We start from the raw sequence: 13,407 nt of genomic DNA, 5'->3' as shown, positions 1-13,407 counted from the left end.
GAGCCCAGCAGGTTGAGGCTGCGGTGGCCGGGAGAGGCCACTGCACTCCAGTCTGGGTGACAGAGTGAGACTCCAACTCAAAAATAATAATAACAATAATAATCTCTCTCTCTCTCTCTCATTGTTTGGTTTTTTTTGAGTCAAAGTCTTCCTTTGTAACCCAGGCTGAAGTGTAGTGGCACAATCACAACTCACCACTGCCTCCTCTAGCCTCAGTCTCCCAAGTAGTTGGAATTACAGACGCATGTCACCGTGTCCAGCTAATTTTTTTTTTTTTTTTAAAGATGAGGTCTTGCTATGTTGCCCAGGCTAGTCTTGAACTCCTGGCCTCAAGTGATCCTCCTGCCTCAGCCTCCCAAAGTGCTGGGATTACAAGCATGAGCCACTGCACCCAGCCAATATCTCAAATACCCTATTTTCAAATAAGAGCACATTCGGAGGTTCTGGGTGCATGAAGTTTTGGAGGACACTATTATTCTATACTGTGTCCCCTAGGCCATGGCTCACTACCAAAGCCTGGGTCCTCCCTGGGAGCTGCCTGGGTCATCAGCTTCTGCCCAGTGCCCCACAGCCTAGTTCAGCGCCCATGGCAGGATGCCAGAAGCCAGTAGGGTCTCAGGGAGACCTTTCACAAAACCAGACACCAGAAAACTGCTAGGTCCCTTGCCCAGGCTCACCATCGAGAATTTGGGCACCTACATAACACCATGAATCACGAGTTGAATGTGACAGTCACCCCGCATCTGCAGGGACCCTGCAGACTTTCCTATTGGGGCAGGGAGGTGTTTGTAGGGTCTCTATCACAGCAAGCGTTTCCTCGGTTTCTTTTTTTTTTTTTTTTTGAGTCAGGGTCTCACTCTGTCAACCAGACTGGGGTGCAGTGGCATGATCATGACTCACTGCAACCTTGACTTCCTGGACTCAGGCAATCCTCTCATCTCAGCCTCCAGAGTAGCTGGTACTACAGGCACATGCCACCGTGCCCAGCTAATTTTTTAATTTTTTTGTAGAGATGAAGTCTCAGTATGTTGCCCAGGCTGTTCTCAAACTCCTGGGCTCAAGTGATCCTCCTGCCTTGACCTCCCAAAGTGCTGGGATTACAGACATAAACCGTCGTACCTAGCTGTTTCTGCATTTCTGTAGCTTCTCCCATCCTCTCCCATTAGTGTTTCCTGTGACTTTGTCCTTTTCTGTGGGCTTGGGGACAGCTCCTGGTGTTGTTCTCTCCCTGGCTGGCATCTGTTGTGCCTGGGGACATCTGGGTGGTGCAGCTTTCATGGGTCTGCACCTGTGTCTCCCTTCACACAGTTGGTGGCTTGAAAAACATGGGGGAGGGGTCAGTGCCAAGTCGCCCTTCAGAACAGTGGTCCCCAACCTTTTGGGCATCAGGGACCAGTTTTGTAGAAGACAGTTTCTCCATGGGTGGGGGAGGAGATGGTTTTGGGATGATTCAAGTGTATAACATTTATTGTGCACTTTATTTCTATTATTATTGCATTGTAATATATAATGAAATAAGTATACAACTCATCATAAAAAAGGAGGCGTGGATGGAAGTGGCAGATAAAGTAATAGGCCACACGCAGGCTAAAAGAACTGTCAGATTCTGACTTAAACCCTGCCATCAGATGCAGCTATACAACTGAAGTACATCGGCTCACTTGCCACTCACTGATAGGTTTGGATAGGCATCTGCAAGCAATGGATTTATTACAGTCTCTGTGCAGTCAAATCTCACTGGTAACGTTCATCTGTATTTGCAGCTGCTCCCCAGCACTAGCATCACTGCCTCAGGTCCACCTCAGATCATCAGGCATTCAAGTCTCATAAGGAGCACGCAGCCTAAATCCCTCGTATGCGCAGTTCACAACAGGGTTCACGCTCCCATGAGAATCTAATACTGCTGCTGATCTGACAGGAGGCAGGGAGGGCTCAAGCAATAATGTGAGCGATGGGGACTGGCTATAAATAAAGAGGAAGTTGTGCTCACTTGCCCATCCATCACCACCTGCTGTGCAGCCTGATTCCTAATAGGCCACGGACCAGTATGTGTTCGCAGCCTGGGGGTTGGGGACCCCTGCTCCAGAAGGTACTATGGGCAGAAGGCGTGAGCCCGTCTCCTGTCCCCCCCATTATTTGAAGAAGTAATTCTCCAGGTGGAGTGTCCACCTGGATGCGTCCTGGGTGACTGTGGTGGTAGTGGATTTGATTGTGGCTTTTGTTGCCATGCCAGGCCTCTCTTGCCATGCCAGGACCTTCCCCTGGGGCTGGACAGAGGCTGTGGCTAGTGAGCCATGGGCTTGGGGGTATGGCGGAGTCCCCCAGCCCCTGAGGGCAAGGCAGGGGCAGCAGTGTTGGTGCCATGCTGTCCTCCAGCTGAAGGCTGCAGAGGAAAGCGGTGGCTGGTGTGTGCTTCCATGTTTGCAGAAATCTGGGGGGAGAATTAGCTCTCTCTGCCATGCAGGGGATAGCCTTGGAAGGGCTCCCTACCTGTGCAGGGCAGCAAGGACATTTGTCATGGGAGTGGGTGTGTGGAGTGACCACGCTTTTGCTGTGCAGGGGGAGCAGAAGCAGCAGACCTCAACACCCCTGGAGTGGAGACCACAGCCTTGGACTGCCGGAAGCCTCTCCTCCCCCACCCACTCACCCCCCTCCGTGGGACACCTCCTCCTTCTATTATTCAATAAACAGATTCCAAAGCATGGCTCCTCACCTCTTTGGAGATGCCCTTGGGGGAGGAGGGGGGCAAAGTGCGCTCTGTCCTGACTCCAGCACCCCGGCGAGACTGAGGCAGGGAGGCAGGTGAGAAGTTGGCTCCTGATCTAGGGGGCAGGAGGCTGCAGTGCATGGCACCTGTTGGGGCTGCGCCCTTGGCCTGGGCTCCATGGGTTTGGAGAGTCTGTAGGGGAGCTGGGTGTCCTGTGAAGACGGCCCCAGCCACTGGGGCTTCCGGAGCATGCACAGGCCCCACTGCAGGAGCTGGAGAGGCAGTGCAGGTCCTGCAGGGGCTTGTTGGGGTTTAGCATCCACCCCTAGAGTGACCTTGGGTACCTCATTTAAGCCTCTGGGAACCCTGGTAATGGGTCATGGTCATGGCCAATGGCCTCCCAGCTGCCTGACTAGGCTGGGTGCTCCTTATTTCAAAGATCAAGAAACTGGCTGGGTGTGGTGGCTTGTGCCTGTAACCTCAGCTCTTTGGGAGGCCAAGGCAGGAGGATGGTTTGAGGCCAGGGGTTGGAGACCAGCCTGGGCAACATAGCGAGACCTCACCTCTACAAAAAAAAAAATTTTTTTAAATTAACCTGACATGGTGGCATGTGCCTGCAATTCCAGTTATTTAGGAGACTGAGAAAGAAGAATCTGCTGACCCCAGCAGGCAGAGACGGTGGTGAGCCATGATTGTGCAATTGCACTCCATCCTGGGGGATGGAATGACACCCTGACTCTAAAAAAAGTTTTTAAATCAAGAAATGGAGACTCAGAGAGGGTGCGTGACTTATCAAGGATTGCACAGCCAGTAAGGGATCAGACTGGGGTTCAAACACAGGTGGTTAGGCTCCAGGGCCCAGGCTCTCTGCTGCCCTCACAGGGATGTGGGCACAGGAGAGGCCCTGCTGGGGGCCCATTGGCCCTTGTTCCGTTCCTAATGCTGGGGTCCTCTCAACCGGAGCTATGTGTGTCCATGACATGTCTGGCACAAACTCCAAATGGCTGGGCATGGGGGGAGCCGGAAGGCGTGGAGGTTCTGGGCCATCGCTCACCCATCTTGGCAGCCTTCACAGGGCAGGAGCCGGAAGCAGCTCTGAGGGGCACGCCCTCTCATCCTGCCCCTGGTCACCAGAGACGTCGCTGCCTTCTCAGCCTGCCTGCCTACTCCTGTCCTACCTGGTTCGTCTAGAGCCACCCTGGGGCCTCCTCGGCCTGCCCGTGCTGCCCACCCAACCCCCCACTCCTGCTATTCAGTGGTCCCTCTCAGCCTCCAGTATGCCCTGGACATCCCTGTCCTGTTGGGTCCCCCTGTTACCTGCCCGCCAGCTTGTCCAGCATTTAAGGTGGCCATGTTCACCTGGGGAGTGGATGTCGTGACCAGGACCTACCCTCACCCGACCAAGCCTGGAGCCATTCCAGAGGGACGGCTGCCTCCTCCCCAGGACAGGGGTACTCCTCTGGGAGGAGTTGCCTGGACACTCTTGGGACCCTCTTGACTGTGTGACACTGGCCACTGCTGGGAGCTGGAGCTCAGGACCCCAGGGCGACCCTGGCCCTGTGTGGTGCCCACACTAGAGCCTGTCACCACCTGCCCTGCTGGGAGAAGGGCAGCCTGGCTGGGAGCCCCCCAGCCACACCTGGCCTCCTTCTCTGTTTTATTTGAAGGGGATGGGAGGAGGGAGGTAGATTTTGGTTATTTTTAAGTTCATTTCCAGAGGGTGGGAATTTTTTTTTAAACACGTGTCACAAATAAAGTTATTTTTGAAAATAAAAATTGCCTGCCTTAAAAAAAATCTCTGGGCCAGGCGCGGTGGCTCATGCCTATAATCTCAGCACTTTGAGAGGCTAAAGCAAGAGGACTGCTTGAGCCCAGGAGTTTGGGACCAGCCTGGACAACATAGCAAGACCCTATCTCTAAAAAAAATTTTTTTTAATTAGCTGAAGGTGGTGGTGAGTGCCTGTAATCCCAGCTACTCAGGAGATGAGGTGAGAGGATTGCTAGAGCCAGGAGGCCAAGGCTGCAGTGAACTATGATCGTGCCACTGCCCTCCAGCCTGGGTGACAGAGCAAGAACCTGTCTCAAAAAACAAACCAAAAAACCTCTGTGATTGACAATCAATGCACATGGTCAGGAGGGGTCAAAGAGCAACAAGGACAGTCATGGGAGGGCAGGGGTCGCTAGAGGTGAGGCTACGGGGCAGTCAGGCAGGGCCTGTGCCTGGTTTAATGCCCCGAGGCCACCATTGCTACAGATGGAAAAACAAGTGAGGCAGCCTGCCCAGGTCACACTGCTGGGGTAGGGGCCAGGGTCGGTGCCCAGAGCTTGACTCCCTGTCTACCCCAGTGTTCCTGCCCCCGCTTCCCACTGTGCCTGCAGCAAGGATGTACAAGGCTGGATCTCACAAGTCACAAGACTGGTCCCCGGGGACAGCAGAAAGCACGTCGTTGGTGAGGGGCCGGGAAGGTTGTTCTGGACATGGGTTGGAGGGCTCAGGCCAGGCGCCGAAGAGATCGGGCCCAAGTTCAGATTCCGCTGTGTGCTCGCTGGCTGCAGACTTGGTTCAGACACAGCCAAGCCAGGCCCCACCAGGCCCAATGGCATCTGTACAGTTATCCCCAGACTGGCCATGGGGAGGGAGTCACTCCTGGAGCCTAGGAGGTGTGGGTAGGCTCTGCCCCCAGCCTCCCAGACGGCCCCAACAGCATCCACCATCAGCCATATGCTGGGAAGAGCTGGTCCTCCTGTGGGCTTGGGTGGTCACTGGGGCTGGATGACACTTGGCAGATGCCCCCGAAATCTCTGAGTGGCCGCAGGTTTTCCTGAGCCCAGGAGGTCAAGGCTGCAGTAGCTGTGATCATGCCACTACACTTCAGCCTGGAATGACAGAGTGAGATCCTAACTCTAAAAAAATTTTTTTTTTAATCAAGAAATGGAGGCTCAGAGAGGGTGTGTGACTCATCAAGGATCACACAACCAGCAAGGGGTCAGGCTGGGGTTCAAACCCAGGTGGTCAGGCTCCAGGGCCCTGGCTCTCTGCCGCCCCCCAACAGGATGTGGGTGACTGGGTGTCCACATTCCCGGCTGACTGCACACACTGGCACTCCTTCCAGGTACAAATCCAGGCACTGTGGGAGCAGAGGCATCGTGAGCCCAGACTGGAGACTGCTCATGGAGGCCAAGCTGCTGCACGCCATCCTGGGCGTGCTGGTGGCACTGCCAGTGTGGACGGAGGCGGCCGTGGTTGACTTAGACCGGCAGAAGGTAGCTTTCCCCCCTTGCTTGGGCTAGCAAGGGTGCTGGCAGGAGGGGCCCAAGAGTGTCCAGCTGCTGCAGGTCCCCCTGGCCCTCCTACCTCTAGTTGGTGTCAGAACAGCTGCCCCGGCCTGGATGCTCAAGACGACCCCCTCGAGGGCTGGTGGCCACGTCCTATAGGGGCTCATAGCTCCACCCACCTAGCCTCCCCCTCCCTGAGTGTGAGACCTCCAAGGGCCTCCATGGACAGGTCTGTCCTCAGTCAGGCAGTGGGTCTGGGTTTTCCAGGGTTGGCGGGCTCCCCCTCCACACCCCAGGTCCTATACACACTGTGAGACCCAGAGGAGACCTCTTTTGGCACAGAGAGCTAGTGCCCACCCAGACACCTCTGTTGGCATTTCTCTCTTGCCAAGTCTGTCCCCGCTGCGGGGTGGGGCACACATGAGACAAGGGATATCAGAGACACAGATTCTTTTCTCTTGTAAAAATGACCAGTTTCTGGCCAGGCATAGTGGCTCACGCCTGTAACCCCAACATTTTGGGAAGCCGAGGCGAAAAGATTGCTTGAGCCCAGGAGTTTGAGATCAGCCTGGGAAACATAGTGAACCCTGGTCTCCATAAAATAATAAAACAATTAGCTGGGTGTGGTGGTGCGCACCTATAGTCCCACTCAGGAGGCTGAGGTGGGAGGATCGCCTGAGCCCTGGAGGTCGAGTGTTGACACAGTGAGACCTCGACTCCCCCAACCCCCCCAAAAGTGACCAGTTTCCAAAAGTTTCAGCTGAAGTCCGGGCTCTGGGTGGATTGTTGAAGGCAGGAAGTCCCCTGGGTCACACTCGCAGGACATTGCCTCCCCAGGTGTTTCCCACACTTGACTCTGCCCTCCAGGCCTTCTCCCCTGGGGCCCAGAGTCCTGCCGCCAAGGACAGGCAAGGCCTGCTTGTCCTTTTGCACGCCCTGCCAGGGGGCAACGAAACTAGCTGTGAGCCCCAGATGGCCGATGGGGGGCCCACCCCATCAGGGTCACTGACTCATGCCCCGAGCGTCCCCTTGGAAGCACGGGGTGCTAGGACAGTGGGCTCAGAGACGTCTGGTGGCCCTCGGCTGACCTCCCAGCGCCCACCAGCTCCCTGCTGCGGGAGGCCGCCGGGGGTGGATCTCGCTCCAGCGGCTCAGGGCTAAGCCCGGCTTCCGCTCTTCTCTCAGATTGCAGGGTTCTGGCGGGAAGTCGGGGTGGCTTCCGACCAAAACCTGGAGCTGAACGCCCGGAGACGAGTGGAGGGCCTGCGCCTCACCGTGAACGAGAGCCACCTAGCGGTGAAGGTCGCGTATAACAAGTAAGAGCCCCGGGCCGCCGGGAGGAGGCAGCACAGAGGGGCTGAGGGCTGGGCTGGTCGGGCTGGGCTAGCCCTCGACCCCCAAAGGAAGCCAGATACCCCAGCCTCTCGGATAGACATTTTATCTCGAACATAAGCATCGTGTTTCGATGAAGGTCCATCAACTTATAAGGACGAAAAATAGGCATGGAGCAGGCGGCTTGCCGGAGGAGGTGGCGGAGCCCTCTGTGAGAGGCCAGCACAGCCTCGGCCCTGCATGTTCCCTGCCCCGTCCTGCTCCCGGCTCTGGGGTGCTTCGGGGACCCGCCGGAACCCTGCCTGGACACGCCCCCCACCCCCTCCGGGAATGTGCCCAGCAAGTGGTACGCAGGCGGGCATCTTCCTGATGCCCTGCTCTGCCGTTTTTCAGCTCAAGAAGCTGTGAGACTGAAAATATAGTGGGCTCAGAGACAGACATTTCAGGGAAATTTGCTTTTCCTGGTAAGTGCTGTTGCCCTGTCGCTGCAGTTACAGCCTGTGGCCACACACACCAGCTACACTAGGCCTTGCTGTTCCCCATGCTTGTTTCTCATTGTTCTGCATGCCGTTTGCTGCGTGACTACCTGCAATGCTCCCCATGCCGTTCCCAATGCTGATCCCTGCATGTCTAATGCCCCAGACCCTCTCCTTCTCCTACCAACGCTTTGTGTTGTCCTTCAAGGGCTGCCCTAGCGTCCCGGGCAGCATGGGAGGGTCTGGGCACTGGGCTTGCAGACCCAGGCCTCCGAGGTCTGCCCCTCGGGGTGCCTGGGTCCTCAGAAAGTCTCCCTCGGCCCCTTGGTCGGCCCTGAAGGCCACAGGGAGATCCATGTGCTGGACACTGACTACAAGGGCTATGCCATCCTGCGGGTGTCTCTGCTGTGGCAGGGCAAGGACTTCCACGTGCTCAAATACTTCAGTAAGCTCAGCCTGAGCCAGAGGAGGAGGGCCTGGGGGAGCCCTGCCCTCTAGGGCCTGCCTGCCCAGCCCCACTGTGCCCCCAGCTCGGAGCCTTGAGGACGATAACCAGCTGGGCTTCTGGAAGTTCCGAGAGCTGACAGCAGACACTGGCCTCTACCTGGTGGCCCGGCAGGGTGAGACCAGGGCCTCGAGGTGGGGGGGACCCTGTGGTGGGGTGCGGGGAATGCTGGGCTTGGGGCCTGCAGGTGGGGGTCGAGGGGAATCCTGGGCTGGACCCTCATGGGTGGGGGTGGGGAGGAACCCTGGGCTGGACCCTGTTGGGGGGAAGGGTGGGGATGATGCGGGACTGGGTCCCCATGGGTGGGAAGTGGGAGGACCCCGGGCTGGGTTCAGCAGGTGGGTTCTGTGCCTCCTCACACTGTCCCATCCCGCAGGGGGTTGCGCCCAGCTCCTCAAGGAGGTGAGCCTGCTTAGAAGCCCCAGCCCCTGCCCGGTCCCCATGCTCACAAAAACCCCATCCCTGATGCCTGCCCTGGGGTGGGCTGTCCCCTCCCCATAAACAGGATACCCACACAAGCTGACCGCAATTCTAGAGACGCCTTCTGTTTCCTGGTTTGCAAAGAGCAGGAGCCTCCAGGATTGTGTCCCCAGGCTGCCAGGGGGGACCCGGGGAGACTGAGGACTGGGGGATGGGACAGAGCCAGGCAGGGGAGGGGAAGGGGCCTCCTCTGGCTCCTGACATCCTCCATCCCTGCAGGGCCACAGGCTGCCACTGGCTCTGTCCAATCCATCACCTCCATGGCCTAGCTTTGTCTGAGAGGTTGGGACTGCGGCCCCATTTTGCAAATAGAAAAACTGAGGTCCAGGGAGCCAGGATCTTTCCCAAAGCCAGGCAGCAGGACCTCAGCCCCACCACGTTGCCTCCCCACTGCCCCAGGGGTCCCTGAAGGCCACACAGGGTGCTGAGCCCTGTTCTCTGTGTCGCAGGAGCTGATTTAGAAGCTGGATGCTGGAATCCCTGCCCACCTCTCCTGGGCCTGCCTGAGGGGCTGTCCGTGCCTCCAAATAAACCTGGCTACCAGACCACTGCCCCGTGTCTTCCTGGGGGGCCAAGGGGGGACAGGTGGTGGGAATGCATCTGTCACAGGTTGGCAACTCACATGCAGGGGGCAGTCCCGCCTCTCATCCGGGATCCGATCCTGTCCAGAGCCCATGGCTGGCCCCAAGAGCACCTTCCTCACTCGGCTCCTGGAGCTGAAGATGGCCCCAGGGGACAGGGCCTGTCCCTGTTGCAGGGGTGTGGGGGAGCCAGGCAGGGGCAAGCCTGGAGGAGGGCAGCACGGTTGCCAAGAAGGGAGGCTCACAACAGGGTAGTGATGGAACACACCTCTGGTTCCTGCACGTGATGGGGTGTTTGGACCGGGTGGGCTGGTGGCCGGCAGTGCGGGTGTTGGGATCCAGCCCGGTGCAAGGCTACCTCCTGCTGCTGGGGCCGCTCCCACCTCCTCACCTCATTCACTCCTCAGTTTCACCCTCCTGTGCCCATCAGGCAGATGGGCAAACTGAAGCTTAAAGAGGACACAACTGGGGTCCATACGCAGGCCCACCTGCCCTGACGCGGCTGCCCGGTGCCTCCTGGGGTCTGAAGATGCCCAGACAACTGTGGAGGCCAGACCAGGCTGGGCCAGGGTCCTGGGGTCTGTGTGCTGCAGGGGTTGGACAGGACCCGACAAGATTTACTGGATGCTGTGTAGAATGTCCCTGGCTCAAAAAGTGCAGAAGACTCCTTTACCTTCCTTTGGGCGTGGGGTTTCCCAAGTGCAGATCCTCACAAGGGCCAGGGTCTACACCAGGTTTGGCACATGCCAAAGGGCACATGCCCCCACAGAGGTAGGGGTGTCCCAGCGCCTGCGCTTGTGGTAGTGTCCCTCTGGGAGCCCTGACAAACACGAGGTCTGAGATGAGCCCGCTCCCTTCAGGACAGATGAGGGTGGCACAGCTTGTGGAGGGAAGAGTCACAAGAAGGAATGAGGCCAGCCTGCCTCTAGGGCCCCAGGAGGGAGAGGAAGCCACTGCCCTTCTCCTGGGTCTGCAGGAAAAGGGAGATTTCCCCACCACAAGTGCATCTGTGGAGCTCTGAGCCCATGGGTAACCCTGCCCCCTCAACAGGGCCCCCCACTTCCCTCTCGGTGTCTCTCCCTCCCTGTCCCTCTCTCTGTCTCTGTCTCTTTCTCTGACTCTGTCTCTTTCTCTGAGTTTCTCTGTGTGTCTCTGTCTCTCCCTCCACCCTCCCCTCCCAACCCCTCTGTCCCTTCCTCCCTGCACCATACCTCCCTGTCTCCCTCTCTCTCTGTCTCTCCCTTCTCACCGCCCTCCCTCCCCGTCTGTCTCTCTACCTCCCTCTCTCCCTCTCACTCTCCCCTTTCTTTCTCACTCTATCTCCCTCTGTTTCTCCCTCTCTTTCTCTCCCTGTCTCTGTGCTCCCTCTCCCTCTCTGTCTTCTGTCTGTTTCTCTGTCTCTGTCTTTCTGCCACCTCTCTGTCATTCTCTCTCTGCCTGTCTCCCTCTCTCCCTCCCTCTCTCTCTCTCTCCCTCTCTCTTTCTGTCTCTGTCTTTCTCTGTGTCTCTTTCTCCCTCTATCTCTTTCTTCTTCTCTCTCTCTCTGTCTCTCTCCCTCTCTCCCCCCTCTATCTTTCTCCCTCTCTCTTTCTGTCTCTGTCTTTTTCTCTGTGTCTCTCTCTTTCTATCTCTTTCTCCTTCTCTCTCTCTCTGTCTTTCTCTCTGTGTCTCTCTCCCTCTATCTCTTTCTCTGTCTTTCTCCCTCTCTCTGTCTCTTTCTTTCTCTCTCTTCTCTTCCCCCTTCTGTCTCTCTTCCTCTCTCTCTCTCTCTCTCTCTGTCTTTCTTCCTCTCTCTCCCTTCCTCCTTTCCTGCACCCCTCTTCATAGTACAAACCCTCCCTACGTGTGCTGGGAAACCCCTTCTCAGGGTCTTATGCTTTGCCCTGGATTATCACTGGGGTGGGTGGGGGCATCTGACCTGGGGCTGCGGCCCTTGCTGGGTGAACCCAGTTGATGTCTCACCCTGGGCCTGATTCTCCCCGTGAGCTGGACCAGTGCTGGGTCAGGAGAGACCCAGAGGCAGTGGGATGCTGTGGAGTGGGCATGTCCTGCCAGGTGCAACAACTCAAGCGTCTTGAGAGAGTGACCCTGTGTTCCTTGAGAATGTGTGTCCAGTGTTCCGAGTTATGGACGTCGGGAAGGGCCAGCCTGGGTACTTATGCCAGACCCGTGAAGAACATCTGGACCCCATCCTGCTCCTTGGGATGCTGGATGTGCAGGGGACCGGAGCCCTTGGTTCTCAGCTGGGTGTAGGCTGCCATGGAGGCTGCCCTGAGAACATAATTGTATAGCAGCATGCTTGCCACACATGGATGCAGTTTCATTTCTGTTTAGCCGCTGCCCCTGGATGCCCTGTGTGCGAGTCTCCAGTGGACCCTGTGTCTTGCTCGCTGTCTCCACGTCATTTTTTTGACCCCTTAGACACTGTGCCATCCCCGCTGTCCTCACTGGGGGTCCAGCATGGCAGACAATGCTTGTCTGGACATTTGCTGCCCATTGTGGTTTCCTCAAAGAACTCAGCAGGTCAGCTGGTGGGCCGGAGGGGACAGGACACTCTGACTCACTCCTTGCTGCCCTCAGACACAGACTCAGCCATGCATGGGCACGGTCACCCTGGGTCCTGTCCCTGCTGTCCCAGGGCCCTGACGCCTATGCCGCCCTCCCCAGTTGGTGAATCCTATGCCCCTTTCAGGCCATCAGGTCACTGTGCCTGTTTCTGAGGCTTGTCCAGGGTCCTCTGTGAGTCCTGGATCATCTTTACCTGGGCCTGTGCCATCCACCCATGCCTGGCTGGAGAGTGTTGATGAAAAAACAAACACTATGCTGGGCGTAGCGGCTCATGCCCGTAATCGCAGTCCAGGAATTCAAGACCAGCCTGGGCAACATAGCAAGACTCCGTTTACTAAAACAAAAAAAAAAATTAGCCACCCACCTGTTGTCCTAGCTACTCGAGAGACTGAGGTGGGAGGATTACTTGAGTTCAGGAAATCAAGGCTGTGGTGAGCCATGATTGTGCCACTGAGTAACAGTGTAAGATCCTTATTCAAAAACAAAACAAAAAAAAATGTTTTTTAATCTGTAAAAGGTTTAAAGAAGTTATTTCTAAGCCAGTGTGAGTGACCATGGCCCAGGGTACAGTCTCAAGAGGTCCTGAGAACATGTGAGCATGTGCCAAAGCTGGGTGACAGCTTGGTTACGTGCATTTTAGGAAGACAGAAGTTACAGGCAAAGACAAAAATCAAGACATTTGAGGCTTATGTACATTTGGGTTGGACCCAAGAGGCAGGGCATAGTCAAGAAGGGGACTTACAGGTCATACTCATAGGTGGATTCAGAGTTTCTGATGATCATTTCATTGAAAGAGTTTAGCTCTGTCTATAGAATTCTAAATCAGTAGAAAAATTCTTGAGTTAAGACAAGGGGGTTGTGGAAACCAAGGTGCTTGTCACATAGATGAAACCTCTAAGTATCAGGTTTCAGAGAGAACACATTTTTGTGTGTTTGTTTTTTAGTCAGAGTCTCACTCTGTCACCCAGGCTGGAGTGCAGTGGCACGTTCATGGCTACCGCAGCCTTGATCTGCTGAGTTCAGGTAATCCTTCCACCTCAGCCTCCCAAGTAGCTGGAACTGCAGGCATGCACCACCATGCCTAGCTGATTTTTTGATTTATTGTAGCGTCCTCACCATGTTGCCCAGGCTGATCTTGAACTCCTGGGCTCAGGTAATCCTCCTGTCTCAGCCTCCCAAACTGCTGGTATGACAGGCGTGAACCACCATACCCAGTGAGAACGGGTGTTAAATATCTCTTTCTGGACCTTAAAAGGTGTCAGACTCTTAGCTGAATCTCTCCTAGATCTGGGAAAGACCTAGAAAGAGAAGGAGTTTCTCTACAGATGCAAATTTCCTCCAAGAGATATGGCTTTGCAGGGTCACTACCAATGATTTCCAAAAAACATATTTTGGAGGTAAAATATTTGGATTTCTTTAGTGCCTGCTATCTGCCAGATGTTACTGTACCAGAGTTAGACTGGTATTTGGGGTCTTATGACC

Source organism: Carlito syrichta, unplaced genomic scaffold (assembly GCF_000164805.1).
Source record: "Carlito syrichta isolate Samal-C Ts95f unplaced genomic scaffold, Tarsius_syrichta-2.0.1 Scaffold305874, whole genome shotgun sequence".
Classification (NCBI taxonomy): Eukaryota; Metazoa; Chordata; class Mammalia; order Primates; family Tarsiidae; genus Carlito; species Carlito syrichta.
The sequence above is the reverse complement of the archived record's forward strand: the minus strand, read 5'-3'. Positions refer to the sequence as shown.